Source organism: Hyla sarda, chromosome 12 (genome assembly GCF_029499605.1).
Source record: "Hyla sarda isolate aHylSar1 chromosome 12, aHylSar1.hap1, whole genome shotgun sequence".
Lineage (NCBI taxonomy): Eukaryota > Metazoa > Chordata > Amphibia > Anura > Hylidae > Hyla > Hyla sarda.
This window is the reverse complement of record NC_079200.1, coordinates 66,272,875-66,289,713: the sequence shown is the minus strand read 5'-3', so window position 1 is coordinate 66,289,713 and position 16,839 is coordinate 66,272,875. Positions and strand designations below refer to the sequence as shown.

Sequence of the window (16,839 nt, the reverse complement as noted above, 5' to 3'; positions counted from 1 at the left end):
ATGAAGGGTGGTGCACCCAAAAATTGATCTGTCACAATGCAATGATCGTGCTGTGTCAGGGGTAATCGCTGCACTGCAATACAGTGGTTTTTAGTCTTGTGACCCCTGATATGGTCAAAACATTTAATAGCTGAGGTGGGATCTGTCCCATTTCTAATAGCTGAGGTAGGATCTGTCCAAATTTCAATTTCTTTGGTGGGATCTGTCCAATTTCTGATGGCTCAGGTGAGATCTGTCCAATTTTCAATGGCAATCCGTGGTAGGCCACTTCACGCTTCCACATGGATGCCCTTCCTGCCTGGCAGTGCTACTACCATCCCTGTATCATTTATCTGGACTGTGTGTCTCAGAGTGATCTCTTCTATCCTGCATATGCTGATTCTGACACCTAATTAGGAAGGGGGCAGATACTCATCTGATACTGGGTCTGGTTGCGATCCATTTCAACATTTGCAGGTGCCAGGGAGCTGCTTCTCCTCAACTTCTGCTTGCAGCCCTCCCACATCACTTAGGCCCCCTCACCTTTCAAGTTGAAGGTTGTTGCAGCAGCCAGGACCAGCTTTTGTGTTGATTGCTTTTTATAAATTTTGTCGGATATATAAGGCGACCAAACATCAGAAATTATGACATTTTGGCATTCTTTTTCTTTATGCCATTAACATGTGGGATAATAAACATTATATTTACCCCTTTAACCCCCAATTTTTTATCCTCTAGTGTTTTTTCAAGCTATTATTTAACTTCAAAATTTAATCTACAGGGCCATATGAGGGCTTGTCTTTGTTTTTGTGCACTGGACTTTATTGTAAAACTTCTATAGATCAGTATGATTACAACAATACCAAATTTATATAGGTTTTGTTTCATTTTAGTATATAAGTTGAAACAAAAATTACAAATAAATAAATAATAATTAATATGTTCAAAATTGCCCAATTTCGACCCCTACGGAAGTATGTGGGAACAAATTTTTTGGGCCAAGGTCTTTAGTTTTTATCAGTATGATTTTGATGTGATGTTTTGATCACTTTTTATAATTTTTTTTGACCAAAAATCTGCAATTCTGGTGATTGATATTTTTTTGTCTATGCCACTCACCCCACAGGATTGTAAATATCATATATCAAAAGATTGCACATTTCCACATGTGGTGATACCAGATATGGTACCGCTGCTGGGTTGCTGGTCGAAACCCGACTGCTATCTGACATCGGGAGCTCAGGCCTCTCGCTGCGACTCCGGCTGCCACACACCCCTACTTTGCTGCGACCTCTGCCTGCACCTGATGAATGTAGGCCTCTGCCACTCCTCTGTGCACATCCTGGCACTTCTCTGCCTGACATACTTATTGCGTATATCAGGGGAGTAAAATACGCTTCACTACATTAAAACAGTATTTGTCTAGAACAGCAGCAGATGTGTACTATTAGCTGTCTTTTCACAGTATATAGGCCCCTTAACAGATTAACAGGTACAAAATGGTACACTACTTAGATGTAGGTATGTGGTATACAATTATGAGGGCAGAAAAATGCTGTGCAGTACGGTTTAAAAAACAGATTTTAGTACTTTTGCCTGGACTTTCACAGTATGTAGGCCCACAACAGATTAACAGATACAAAATAGTACACTACTTAGATATACGTATGTGGTATGCACTTATAAGGTCAGAAAAATGCGCTATAGTACACTTAAAAAAGAATCTGAGTACAACACCAGCTGGTGAGTACTTTTGCCTGGACTTTCACAGTATGTAGGCCCTTGACAGATTAACAGGTACAAAATAGTACACTACTTAGATGTAGGTATGTGGTATCTGGTATGCACTTATGAGGGCAGAAAAATGCGGTATAGCACCCTTAAAAAAATATTAAGGGTATTTTAGTAAAACACCAGCCGGTGATTACTTTTGCCTGAACTTTCACAGTATGTAGACCCACAACAGATTAGCGGGTAACAAATAATACACCACTTAGAGATGTAGATATGTGGTATGCACCTATGAGGGCAGAAAAATGCGGTACAGTACGCTTAAAAAAACTTCTTTTTGCACAACACCAGCAGTACACAACAGTGCTGGAGCACACAAAAGCTGTGTACTAAATCCAAAATTGCACTCTGTCAAAGACTATTAGGAATGGACTGTTGGATATTATACCATCTACAGACTAGTATAACCAGCAGATGCTTTGTTGTGGACTAATACCCTTCTAATACCCTTCCTGTCAACTAAAAAAATATATATATTTACCCTAAGCGTTTCTGCTAAATAACTACTTTTAATCAGCATCATCAGGTGTATATGTGTAAGCAGCCATGGCCTGGTTCTGGCACAATCATTGCTTTGTGGCAGGGTAGCCATAAAGTCCAAGGATTGACTTCCTGCAGTAAGCACACCGCAATGGTGGAGCTGCATAGGGTGCCGACTGGTTGTTAGTGCCCTGCTGATAAAGAGGGACAATCACATGGATTAATGCAATTCATATATATATTGCATTGATCTACGTAAACAGTGAAATTATTGCTTATGAAAGGAAGTAAAGAAAGTTTTAAAGAGTCTATTCACATGTACAGTATCCTCTGCATATTTAATGTACAGTATTTGAAGTTGCAGATTTGATGCTGTGTTCAGTCATTTAGTTTACATGAACTCTGCAGCATAAAATCTGCTGCTTCAAATCCTGCACATCAAACATACTCAGGATACTGTACGTATGAATACAGGGCTGGTGCAAGGATTTTTGCCACCCTAGGCAAACGCTAATTTTGCCGCCCCTTGACCCCACCCATTGGCTTCGCCCTTTGACACGCCCCACCTTACTATTGGGGTGGCACACTGTAACAAACCTCCTCCTCAGGTAATCACCTTAATAGGGTGACACACTGTAACAAACCTCCTCACCATGTAATCACCTTACTGGGGTGATGCACTGTAACAAACCTTCTTCTCATGTAATCTCCTTACTACTGGGGTGACACACTGTAACAAACCTCCTCCACATGTAATCTCCTTACTACTGGGGTGACACACTGTTACAAACCTCCTCATCATGTAATCACCTTACTGGGGTGATGCACTGTAACAAACCTTCTTCTTATGTAATCTTCTTACTACTGGGGTGACACACTGTAATAACCCTCCTCCTTATGTCATTTCCTTACTACTGGGGTGACACACTGTAACAAACCTCCTCATTGTGTAATCACTTTACTAGGGTACTGCACTGTAACAAACCTTCTTCTCATGTAATCTCCTTACTACTGGTGTGACACACTGTAACAAACCCCCTCCTCATGTAATCTTCTTACTACAGGGGTGACACACTCTAATAACCCTCCTCTTTATGTCACTACCTTACTACTGGGGTGACACACTGTAACAAACCTCCTCCTCATGTAACCTTTGTTACGCCGAGCGCTCCGGGTCCCCGCTCCTCCCCGGAGCGCTCGCAACATCCTCGCTACTGCAGCGCCCCGGTCAGATCTACTGACCGGGTGCGCTGCGATACCGCCCCCAGCCGGGATGCGATTCGCGATGCGGGTGGCGCCCGCTCGCGATGCGCACCCCGGCTCCCGTACCTGACTCGCTCTCCGTCGGTCCTGTCCCGGCGCGCGCGGCCCCGCTCCCTAGGGCGCGCGTGCGCCGGGTCTCTGCGATTTAAAGGGCCACTGCGCCGCTGATTGGCGCAGTGGGTCTAATCAGTCATTCACCTGTGCACTTCCCTATTTAACCTCACTTCCCCTTCCCTTCCTTGCCGGATCTTGTTGCCATCGTGCCAGTGAAAGCGTTCCCTTGTGTGTTCCTAGCCTGTGTTCCAGACCTCCTGCCGTTGCCCCTGACTACGATCCTTGCTGCCTGCCCCGACCTTCTGCTACGTCCGACCTTGCTCTTGTCTACTCCCTTGTACCGCGCCTATCTTCAGCAGTCAGAGAGGTTGAGCCGTTGCTAGTGGATACGACCTGGTTACTACCGCCGCTGCAAGACCATCCCGCTTTGCGGCGGGCTCTGGTGAAAACCAATAGTAACTTAGAACCGGTCCACTAGCACGGTCCACGCCAATCCCTCTCTGGCACAGAGGATCCACCTCCTGCCAGCCGAATCGTGACAGTAGATCCGGCCATGGATCCCGCTGAAGTTCCACTGCCAGTTGTCGCCGACCTCACCACGATGGTCGCCCAGCAGTCGCAACAGATAGCGCAACAAGGCCACCAGCTGTCTCAACTGACCGTGATGCTACAGCAGTTACTACCACAGCTTCAGCAATCATCTCCTCCGCCAGCTCCTGCACCTCCTCCGCAGCGAGTGGCCGCTTCCGGCCTACGACTTTCTTTGCCGGATAAATTTGATGGGGACTCTAAGTTTTGCCGTGGCTTTCTTTCACAATGTTCCCTGCACTTGGAGATGATGTCGGACCAGTTTCCTACTGAAAGGTCTAAGGTGGCTTTCGTAGTCAGCCTTCTGTCTGGGAAGGCTCTGTCATGGGCCACACCGCTCTGGGACCGCAATGACCCCGTCACTGCCTCTGTACACTCCTTCTTCTCGGAAATTCGAACTGTCTTTGAGGAACCTGCCCGAGCCTCTTCTGCTGAGACTGCCCTGCTGAACCTGGTCCAGGGTAATTCTTCCGTTGGCGAGTACGCCATCCAATTCCGTACTCTTGCTTCCGAATTATCCTGGAATAATGAGGCCCTCTGCGCGACCTTTAAAAAAGGCCTATCCAGCAACATTAAAGATGTTCTGGCCGCACGAGAAATTCCTGCTAACCTACATGAACTCATTCATCTTGCCACTCGCATTGACATGCGTTTTTCCGAAAGGCGTCAGGAGCTCCGCCAGGATATGGACTTTGTTCGCACGAGGCGTTTTTTCTCCCCGGCTCCTCTCTCCTCTGGTCCTCTGCAATCCGTTCCTGTGCCTCCCGCCGTGGAGGCTATGCAAGTTGACCGGTCTCGCTTGACACCTCAAGAGAGGACACGACGCCGCATGGAGAATCTTTGCCTGTACTGTGCCGGTACCGAACACTTCCTGAAGGATTGTCCTATCCGTCCTCCCCGCCTGGAAAGACGTACGCTGACTCCGCACAAAGGTGACACAGTTCTTGATGTCAACTCTGCTTCTCCACGCCTTACTGTGCCTGTGCGGATATCTGCCTCTACCTTCTCCTTCTCTACTAAGGCCTTCTTGGATTCCGGATCTGCAGGAAATTTTATTTTGGCCTCTCTCATCAACAGGTTCAACATCCCTGTGACCAGTCTCGCCAGACCCCTCTACATCAATTGTGTTAACAATGAAAGATTGGACTGTGCCGTGCGTTACCGCACGGAACCCCTCCTAATGTGCATCGGACCTCATCACGAAAAAATTGAGTTTTTGGTCCTCTCCAATTGCACTTCCGAAATTCTCCTTGGACTACCGTGGCTTCAACGCCATTCCCCAACCCTTGATTGGTCCACAGGAGAGATCAAGAGCTGGGGTACTTCTTGTTTCAAGGACTGTCTTAAACCGGTTCCCAGTACTCCCTGCCGTGACCCTGTGGTTCCTCCTGTAACCGGTCTCCCTAATGCTTATATGGACTATGCTGACGTATTTTGCAAAAAGCAAGCTGAGACTTTACCCCCTCACAGGCCTTTTGACTGTCCTATTGACCTCCTCCCGGGCACTACTCCACCCCGGGGCAGAATTTACCCTCTGTCCGCCCCAGAGACTCTTGCTATGTCTGAATACATCCAGGAAAATTTAAAAAAGGGGTTTATCCGCAAATCCTCCTCTCCTGCTGGAGCTGGATTTTTCTTTGTGTCCAAAAAAGATGGCTCCCTACGTCCTTGCATTGATTACCGCGGACTTAATAAAATCACGGTAAAGAACCGCTACCCCCTACCTCTTATCTCTGAACTCTTTGATCGCCTTCAAGGTGCCCACATCTTTACCAAACTGGACTTAAGAGGTGCATATAATCTCATCCGCATCAGGGAGGGGAACGAATGGAAAACTGCATTTAACACCAGAGATGGACACTTTGAGTATCTGGTCATGCCCTTTGGCCTGTGCAACGCCCCTGCCATCTTCCAAGACTTTGTTAATGAAATTTTTCGTGATCTCTTATATTCCTGTGTTGTTGTGTATCTGGACGATATTCAGATTTTTTCTGCCAACTTAGAAGAACATCGCCAGCATGTCCGCATGGTTCTTCAGAGACTTCGAGACAATCAACTTTATGCCAAAATGGAGAAATGTCTGTTTGAATGTCAATCTCTTCCTTTCCTAGGATACTTGGTCTCTGGCCAGGGACTACAAATGGACCCAGATAAACTCTCTGCCGTCTTAGATTGGCCACGCCCCTCCGGACTCCGTGCTATCCAACGTTTTTTGGGGTTCGCCAATTATTACAGACAATTTATTCCACATTTTTCCACTATTGTGGCTCCTATCGTGGCTTTAACCAAGAAGAATGCCAATCCTAAGTCCTGGTCTCCTCAAGCGGAAGACGCATTTAAACGGCTCAAGTCTGCCTTTTCTTCTGCTCCCGTGCTCTCCAGACCTGACCCATCTAAACCCTTCCTATTGGAGGTTGATGCCTCCTCAGTGGGAGCTGGAGCGGTCCTTCTACAAAAAAATTCTTCCGGGCATGCTGTTACTTGTGTTTTTTTTTCTAGGACCTTCTCTCCGGCGGAGAGGAACTACTCCATCGGGGATCGAGAACTACTGGCCATTAAATTGGCACTTGAGGAATGGAGGCATCTGCTGGAGGGATCAAAATTTCCAGTTATCATTTTCACCGATCACAAGAATCTCTCCTATCTCCAGTCTGCCCAACGGCTGAATCCTCGCCAGGCCAGGTGGTCGTTGTTCTTTGCCCGTTTTAACTTTGAAATTCATTTTCGCCCTGCCGACAAGAACATTAGGGCCGATGCTCTCTCTCGTTCCTCGGATGCCTCGGAAGTAGAGGTCTCTCCGCAACACATCATTCCTCCTGACTGTCTGATCTCCTCTTCTCCAGCCTCCATCAGGCAAACTCCTCCAGGGAAGACCTTTGTTTCTCCACGCCAGCGTCTCGGGATTCTCAAATGGGGTCACTCCTCCCACCTCGCAGGCCATGCGGGCATCAAAAAGTCCTTGCAACTCATCTCTCGTTTCTATTGGTGGCCGACTCTGGAAACAGATGTTGTGGATTTTGTGCGGGCCTGTACTGTCTGTGCCCGGGATAAGACTCCTCGCCAGAAGCCTGCTGGTCTCCTTCACCCTCTGCCTGTCCCCGAACAGCCTTGGTCTCTGATTGGTATGGACTTTATTACAGACCTACCCCCGTCCCGTGGCAACACTGTTGTTTGGGTGGTCGTTGATCGATTTTCCAAGATGGCACATTTTATTCCTCTTCCTGGTCTTCCTTCAGCGCCTCAGTTGGCAAAACAATTTTTTGTACACATTTTTCGTCTTCACGGTTTGCCCACGCAGATTGTCTCGGATAGAGGTGTCCAATTCGTGTCTAAATTCTGGAGGGCTCTCTGTAAACAACTCAAGATTAAATTAAACTTCTCTTCTGCTTATCATCCTCAATCCAATGGGCAAGTAGAAAGAATTAACCAGGTCCTGGGTGACTATTTACGGCATTTTGTTTCCTCCCGCCACGATGACTGGGCAGATCTTCTACCTTGGGCCGAATTCTTGTACAACTTTAGAGTCTCTGAATCTTCTGCTAAATCCCCATTTTTCGTGGTGTACGGCCGTCACCCTCTTCCCCCCCTCCCTATTCCCTTGTCCTCTGGTTTGCCCGCTGTAGATGAAGTGACTCGTGATCTTTCCACCATATGGAAAGAGACCCAAAATTCTCTTTTACAGGCTTCATCTCGCATGAAAAAGTTTGCCGATAAGAAAAGAAGAGCTCCCCCCATTTTTGCTCCCGGAGACAAGGTATGGCTCTCCGCTAAATATGTCCGCTTTCGTGTCCCCAGTTACAAACTGGGACCACGCTATCTTGGTCCTTTCAAAGTCTTGTGCCAAATTAATCCTGTCTCTTACAAACTTCTTCTTCCTCCTTCTCTTCGTATTCGTAATGCCTTTCACGTCTCTCTTCTTAAACCACTCATCATCAACCGTTTCTCTCCCAAGCTTGTTTCTCCCACTCCTGTTTCCGGTTCTTCTGACGTCTTCTCAGTGAAGGAGATACTGGCCTCCAAGACGGTCAGAGGAAAAAGGTTCTTTTTGGTTGATTGGGAGGGCTGTGGACCTGAAGAGAGATCCTGGGAACCTGAGGACAACATCCTAGACAAAAGTCTGCTCCTCAGGTTCCCAGGCTCCAAGAAGAGGGGGAGACCCAAGGGGGGGGGGGTACTGTTACGCCGAGCGCTCCGGGTCCCCGCTCCTCCCCGGAGCGCTCGCAACATCCTCGCTACTGCAGCGCCCCGGTCAGATCTACTGACCGGGTGCGCTGCGATACCGCCCCCAGCCGGGATGCGATTCGCGATGCGGGTGGCGCCCGCTCGCGATGCGCACCCCGGCTCCCGTACCTGACTCGCTCTCCGTCGGTCCTGTCCCGGCGCGCGTGGCCCCGCTCCCTAGGGCGCGCGCGCGCCGGGTCTCTGCGATTTAAAGGGCCACTGCGCCGCTGATTGGCGCAGTGGGTCTAATCAGTCATTCACCTGTGCACTTCCCTATTTAACCTCACTTCCCCTTCCCTTCCTTGCCGGATCTTGTTGCCATCGTGCCAGTGAAAGCGTTCCCTTGTGTGTTCCTAGCCTGTGTTCCAGACCTCCTGCCGTTGCCCCTGACTACGATCCTTGCTGCCTGCCCCGACCTTCTGCTACGTCCGACCTTGCTCTTGTCTACTCCCTTGTACCGCGCCTATCTTCAGCAGTCAGAGAGGTTGAGCCGTTGCTAGTGGATACGACCTGGTTACTACCGCCGCTGCAAGACCATCCCGCTTTGCGGCGGGCTCTGGTAAAAACCAGTAGTAACTTAGAACCGGTCCACTAGCACGGTCCACGCCAATCCCTCTCTGGCACAGAGGATCCACCTCCTGCCAGCCGAATCGTGACAACCTTCTTACTACTGGGATGACACACTGTAACAAACCTCCTCCTTATGTAATCACCTTACTACTGGGGTGACACACTGTAACAAATCTCCTCCTCATGTAATCTCCTTACTACTGGGGTGACACACTGTAACAAAATTCCTCCTCATGTAATCACCTGACACACTGTAACAAACTTCCTCATCATGTAATAATCTTAATAGGGTGACACACTGTAACAAACCTCCTCCTCATGTAATCACCTGACACACTGTAATAAACCTCATCATGTAATCACCTTACTGGGGTGACACACTGTAACAAACCTCCTCCTCGTGTAATCACCTGACACACTATAACAAACCTCCTCATCATGTAATCATCTTAATAGGGTGACACACTGTAACAAACCTCCTCCTCATGTAATCACCTGACACACTGTAACAAACCTCCTCATCATGTAATCACCTTACTGGGGTGACACACTGTAACAAACCTTCTTCTCATGTAATTTCCTTACTACTTTAGTGACACACTGTAACAAACCTCCTACTCATGTGATTACCTTTCTACTGAGGTGACACGGTGGTGCTGGCTGGGCAGCATCCCCATCTTGCAGCGTGCAGAGTGGTGACCCCATGAAGAGGGCGCTCTAGGCGGCTGCCTATTTTGCCTATACATAGAACCGGCCCTGTCTGAATAGACCCTAAAAAAATCCATTAAAAAAAAAATAATAACTCATATCACCCTCCTTTACCCTACAAATATTTTTTTTCTGGCTTCATATACCTTATAGGAAAAAATGCATGGTACCAGTAAAAATTAAACTTGTCCCGGAAAAAAATTATAGGCCCTTATTCGAAAGTGGAAAAATAAAAATGTTATAGGTAAGGAGAAAGAGTATCTAAGCCAAAAATCTATCTATCTATTTTTTTTTTAAACCAATGACAGCTCTGGGGTTAATTGCTATTTTAGCAATTGCCTTAGGCTATGTTCACATGGTTATTATGTGCCCACATTCTGCACACATGATAGTTCCGACCACTAGGACTACTAGGACCACTAGCACTAGGACCACTCGGAAATGTGCTGTCTCGTAGATAGCAATGCATTTCCGAGCGGAATCCCTCAATCGGACTCTGCAGCAGAGTTTCTGATTGTAATCCCAGTGTAATGCCGCTCAGAAACTCTGCCATGTGAACAAAGGCTTAGTCGTCAAATTGCAGGTTGGAGGACTGTTTGGGCTTGTATCAATGTACCCTATTGACCTTTAGGGTAGTGTAATTGCATTGAGCAGCTGAAGGGGTACTCCGGTGGAATTTTTAAATTTTTTTTATATCAACTGATGCCAGAAAGTTAAACAGATTTGTAAATGACTTCTAGGAAGTTCTTATCTTTTTGAATTTCTTTTCAGTCTGACCACAGTGCTCTCTGCTGACACCTCTGTCCATATCAGGAACTGTCCAGAGCAGCATATATTCGCTATGGGGATTTGTTCCTACTCTGGACACTTCCTGACATGGACAGAGGTGTCAGCAGAGAGCATTGTGGTTAGACAGAAAAGAATAACTCAACTTCCTCTGTAGTATAAAGCAGCTGATAAGTACTGGAAGAGTTAAGATTTTTGATCAGAAAGTGCGCTAAGAGCCTCCATTTTTTGACCTAGAGTGCTGTTGCAACTTTCTTTCTTCTTTTTTGTACATTTTGTATTTGCCACAACAGCGAGCACCTGTGTATTAGGTTGTTGTGCTGGCTATTTTTCCTTTTGTTTTTAATTTACAAATCTTTAACTCTTTAGCACCAGTTGTTTAAAATAAATAAAGTTTTCCACTGGAGTACCCCTTTAAGCCGCATTAGGTTGCAGCATGATAAACTATTATGACGGCACGTATACCTTTATGGAGGTAATAAAAATGTAGTTATTCAGCAGAAATGCGTAGGGAAAACATATTTGTTTATTAATTAAAGGACATGTCCGGTGCTCACTTTTCTTATTGTATCCATTCCGGGCTGCAAAAAAAAAAGAAAATAAGCTTTCTCTTGCCTGCCTACACTCCCCCGGTGCTCCGGTACAGGTGTTCGGTCCCCGGGCTGTACAGTGCTCCCTCAAGTTACAATATTAATCGGTTCCAGGACGGCCATTGTATGTTGAAACCATTGTATGTTGAGACCATAACTCTATGGAAACCTGGTAATTGATTCTGAAGCCACCAAAATGTCATCCAAAAATAGGAAAAAGTGAGAATTAAAGAAAAATAAGTAGATAACTAATATAGATAAAACAAATCCTTACATTTAAAAGTAAGAAAGATCTGCTGGAAGCTGTAAATCACTGTCTGTGTCAGTGTTTCCCAAGCAGGGAGCCTCCAGCTGTTGCAAAACTACAACTCCCAGCATGCCCGGACAGCCAAAGGCTGTCCAGGCATGCTCTGAGTTGTAGTTTTGCAACAGCTGTGGGCACCCTGCTTGGGAAACACTGGTCTATGTAGTGAACGGGAGCTTCTTCAGGGTCCTGTACAGTACAGGCAATGTGCTAAAAAAGTAACATGGAGCCGCCCTCACCTGGTGTCCAAAGGAGCAGGTAACCCTGGTACAGGTAAAGAGTACAGAACATGTAATACCTCCCTGTACTGTAGGGGGCGCTACCAGACACCAGTCAGTGCATACGCTTCAGTAATACAGGGGTTTTACCAGTGAATGTCCATTCTGATTGGTCGGTTCTTCCAGCCATTGAGACGTTTCACAGATCTGTACTGTCTGTACATTGTATGTTGAGTCTGGTTTCAAGTTACAATAGTCCAGAAAAGATTATTGTATGTTGAAACTATTGTATGTTGAGGCCATTGTAAGTTGAGGGATCACTGTATTCTTCTTACTTCCTGTTAGCCCGGCACGTCACATGGAGCTTCAGCCTATCACTGGCCGAGGCGGGACATCGCTGCAGCCGGTGATAGGTTGCAGCTGCGTGTGACGTGCCGGGCTAACAGGAAGTAAGAAGAATACAGCACGGGGACCGAACACCGGGGGAGCCTAGGCAGGTAAGAGAAAGTTTGTTTTCTTTTATTTTTCAGCCCGGGATGGATAAAATAAGAAAAGTGAGCATCGGACACCTCCTTTAACAGAAAGGTTCATTTACTGAGGTGAAAACGATGATAGAATCAGCTTGTTAGCTGCTAAAAAATCATAACGGACCAAGTCATTGCCTGGATTTAAAGAAATAAAAACATATATATCAGTTTTAGGGTGTATTCACATGAACAGAATCCTGCACAGCTTCAAATCTGCAGCTTCAAATACTGTGCATCAAATATATGTGTGAACAGACCCCTAAATATCCTAATCCAGGCAGGATTTAGTTAAAGAGATGAATACCTGAATGTGGTCATGTCTAATCTATGCCAGCACACCATGTCTTCTGGACCTGTACTGCAGAACGTAACCTCTTCTATCTCTGTGGGGCAGAACACGATCTCTAATGCAGGAAAAGATCTCTGCCATCCCCCAATCACAGCCTATAGACTCTAATGTCTCTCACCATCCAGCAGCACGTAAGTCCTGGAAATCCACTGTGAGGTTTTGTTGACAAACTTTACCAAGGAGACGTTTTTCCCTGCCCCCGGCTTGGTCACATGTTCCGCAGGCAGCCAATAGTCACGAGCAAAGATAAGAAAAAAGGGCTGCCCAGTTTCTTAACATATTTATCTCTCATGTATATACTGGTAAGGTGTTGGAGCTGCAGATCCACGTTGGGTGTGGTAAATTCCCATAGCAGATAAAGTTCCCTAGCAAAGTTGACGTGTTTCAAGTCCTACCCTTGGGCTCTTCCTCATGAATAGAAAACAAGGTGACTTAAAGTCAATACCATATTAACCCTTCTAAACTGCACCTACACGGTACCTGGGCTAATACAGTGGTCCCTCAAGTTACGATATTAATCGGTTCCAGGACGACCATTGTATGTTGAAACCATTGTATGTTGAGACCAGAACTCTATGGAAACCTGGTAATTGGTTCTGAAGCCACCAAAATGTCATCCAAAAATAGGAAAAGGTGAGGATTAAAGAAAAATAAGTAGATAACTAATACAGATAAAGCAAATCCTTACATATAAAAGTAAGAAAGAGCTGCTGGGAGCTGTAATCACTGTCTATGTCAGTGTTTCCCAACCAGGGTGCCTCCAGCTGTTGCAAAACTACAACTCCCAGCATGCCCGGACAGCCAAAGGCTGTCCGAGCATGCTGGGAGTTGTAGTTTTGCAACAGCTGGGGGCACCCTTCTTGGGAAACACTGGTCTATGTAGAGGACAGGAGCTTCTTCCGGGTCCTGTACAGTACAAATGGGGGAGATTTATTAAAACCTGTGCAGAGGAAAAGTTGCCCAGTTGCCTATAGCAACCAATCAGATCGCTTCTTTCATTTTTAACAAGGCCTCTGCAAAGTGAAAGAAGCGATCTAATTGGTTGCTATGGGCAACTGGGCAACTTTTCCTCTGCACAGGTTTTAATAAATCTCCCCCAATGTCCTAAAAAAGTAACATGGAGTCGCCCTCACCTGATGTCCAAAGGAGCAGCTAACCCTGGTACAGGTAAAGAGTACAGAACATGTAATACCTCCCTGTACTGTAGGGGGCACTACCAGACACCAGTCAGTGCATACACTTCAGTAATACAGGTGATTTACCAGTGAATGCCCATTCTGATTGGTCAGTTCTTCCAGCCGTTGGCTGTCCGGGCATGCTGGGAGTTGTAGTTTTGCAACAGCTGGAGGCACCCTGGTTGGGAAACAATGGTTTATGTAGAGAACAGGGGCTTCTTCAGGGTCCTATACAGTACACACAGTGGAAGGGGGGGGGGGGATTTATCAAAATCTGTCCAGAGGAAAAGTTGCCCAGTTGCTCATAGCAACCAATCAGATTGCTTCTTTCATTTTTGAAAAGGCCTCTGAAAATGAAAGAAGCAATCTGATTGGTTGCTATGGGCAACTGGGCAACTTTTCCTCTAGACAGGTTTTGATAAATCTCCCCCAGTGTCCCAAATGGAGCCGCCCTTACTTGGTGTCCAAAAGAACAGCTAACCCTGGCACAGGTAAAGAGTAGTACAGAACTTGTAGTTCCTCCCTGTACTGTAGGGGGCGCTACCAGACACCAGTCAGTGCAGGCACTTCAGTAATACAGGTGATTTACCAGTGAATGTCCATTCTGATTGGTCGGTTCCTCCAGTTGTGACACGTGTCACAGATCTGGACTGTCTGTACATTGTATGTTGAGTCTGGTTTCAAGTTACGATGGTCCAGAAAAAAACATTGTATGTTGAAACTATTGTATGTTGAGGCCATTGTAAGTTGAGGGATCACTCTAACGTGCCTAATCCAGTGCTTCCCAACCAGGGTGCCTTAAGCTGTTTCAAAACTGCAACTCCCAGCATGCCCGTACAGCCTTTTGCTTGACTAAATTTTAAAAATTATAACTTTTTGTAAAAAAAATTATATGTTTAAAATTGTCCTCTTCTGAGCCCTATAACTCTTTTATTTTTCCTCATACGGGGCTGTATGAAGGTTATCTGTGATCTGTAATTTTTATCGTAACCATTTCTGTTTAGATGGGACGTTTTGATTACTTTTCCGTTTTTTTCCTCATATATGAAGTGACCAAAAATCAGCAATTCTATACTTTAGTACTTTTACATTTAGGCCATTGACCGTGTGGTTCAATTAATGTTCGGACATTTCCACACGTGGCGATACTAAATATGTTTATGTTTTGCAGTGTATTCACGTTTATTACATTTAAAGAAAACATATGTTATTGACTATTTATTAGCCTCCATAGGGGACTATTACATAGAATCTTACGATACATTGATAGATATGAGATAAATATGAAATGGATAGATATGATATAGATATAGAAACATAGGAACACAGAATGTGTCGGCAGATAAGAACCATTTGGCCCATCTAGTCTGCCCAATAATCTGAATACTATGAATAGTTCCTGGCCCTATCTTATATGAAGGATAGCCTTATGCTTATCCCATGCATGTCTAAACTCCTTCACTGTATTTGCAGCGACCACTTCTGCAGGAAGGCTATTCCAGGCATCCACTACTGTCTCAGTAAAGTAATACTTCCTGATATTACTGCAGAAACCTTTGCCCCTCTAATTTAAAACTATGTCCTCTTGTGGTAGTTTTTCTTCTTTTAAATATGCACTCCTCCTTTACCGTGTTGATTCCCTTTATGTATTTAAAAGTCTCTATCATATCCCCCTGTCTCTTCTTTCTTCCAAGCTATACATATTAAGGTCCTTTAACCTTTCCTGGTACGTTTTATCCTGCAATCCATGTACTAGTTTAGTAGCTCTTCTTTGAACTCTCTCTAGAGTATCTATATCCTTCTGGAGATACGGCCTCCAGTACTGCGCACAATACTCCAAATGAGGTCTCACCAGTGTTCTGTACAGCAGCATGAGCACTTCTCTCTTTCTACTGCTTATACCTCTCCCTATACATCCAAGCATTCTGCTAGTGTTTCTTGCTGCTCTATTACATTGTCTTCCTACCTTTAAGTCTTCTGAAATAATTACTCCTAAATCCCTCTCCTCAGATACTGAGGTCAGGGCTGTGTCAAATAATCTATATTCTGCCTGAGGGTTTTTACGCCCCAGAAGCACTATCTTGCACTTATCCACATTAAATTTCAGTTGCCAGAGTTCTGACCATTCTTCTAGTTTGCCTAAATCCTTTTCCATTTGGCGGATCCCTCCAGGAACATCAACCCTGTTACATATCTTTGTGTCATCAGCAAAAAGACATACCTTACCATCGAGACCTTCTGTAATATCGCTAATGAAGATATTAAACAATATTGGTCCCAGTACAGATCCCTGAGGTATCCCACTGGTGACAAGACCTTGCTCTGAATTTTCTCCATTGACTACAATCCTCTGTTGTCTGTTACTCAACCACTGCCTAATCCACTCAACAATATAGGAGTCCAAGCTCAATGACTGTAGTTTATTGATAAGTCTTCTATGTGGGACAGTGTCAAAAGCCTTACTAAAATCTAGATATGCGATGTCTACTGCCCCTCCGCCATCTATTATTTTAGTCACCTAGTCAAAAAAATCAATAAGATTTGTTTGACATGATCTCCCTGAAATAAACCCATGTTGTTTTTCATCTTGCAATCCATGGGATTTTAGATGTTCTACAATCCTATCCTTTAGTAGGGTTTCCATTAATGTCCCCACTATTGATGTCAGACTTACTGGCCTATAGTTGCTTGATTCCTCCCTACTACCTTTCTTGTGAATGGGCATGACATTTGCTAATTTCCAATCTTGCGGGACGGCTTCTGTTACCATTGATTGGTTAAATAAATCTGTTAACGGTTTTGCTAGCTCACCACTAAACTCTTTTAATAATTTTGGGTGTATCCCATCAAGCCCCTGTGATTTATTTGTCTTCACTTTAGAATGCAAACGTAGAACCTCATCCTCTGTAAAGACACATGCATCAAACAATTCCTTAGTTTTCCTCTCTAATGGAGGTCCTTTTCCTTCTTTTTCGTCTGTAAAAACTGAACAGAAGTATTCATTAAGGCAGTCGGCTAGCTCCTTATTCTCTTCTACATACCTTCCTTCCTTTGTTTTTAATTTAGTTATTCCTTGTTTTAATTTCCTTTTTTCATTTATATATATCTGAAGAATGTCTTAACCCCTTTTTTTCACAGACTGAGCTAGTTTTTCTTCTGCCTGTGCTTTAGAAGTTCTTATAACTTGCTTGGCCTCTTTCTGCCTAGTCTTGTAGATTTCCCTATCTTCATTGCTC

The 16,839-nt window shown here is 45.2% G+C and overlaps 1 protein-coding gene and 1 long non-coding RNA gene across 8 annotated transcripts in view; one reads left to right on the top strand and one right to left on the bottom strand.

Moving 5' to 3' along the window:
- LKAAEAR1 (LKAAEAR motif containing 1) overlaps positions 1–14,159 on the bottom strand; it is a 42,481-nt gene extending 28,322 nt beyond the window's left edge. The window contains exon 1 of one of the 5 annotated variants that reach the window (XM_056549386.1): positions 14,061–14,159. The gene's annotated coding sequence lies outside the window, so the exon portion shown is untranslated. The other 4 variants (XM_056549384.1, XM_056549385.1, XM_056549383.1 and 1 more) reach the window with 4 other exon arrangements.
- The window catches only part of LOC130297113 (uncharacterized), a 33,460-nt gene continuing 29,364 nt past the window's right edge, over positions 12,744–16,839 (top strand). Inside the window, exon 1 of one of the 3 annotated variants that reach the window (XR_008849400.1) lies at positions 12,744–12,855. This is a non-coding gene — a long non-coding RNA (uncharacterized LOC130297113). Of the gene's footprint in view, positions 12,856–13,503; positions 13,596–14,031; positions 14,095–16,839 lie in introns of those variants that run through there. The other 2 variants (XR_008849399.1, XR_008849398.1) reach the window with 2 other exon arrangements.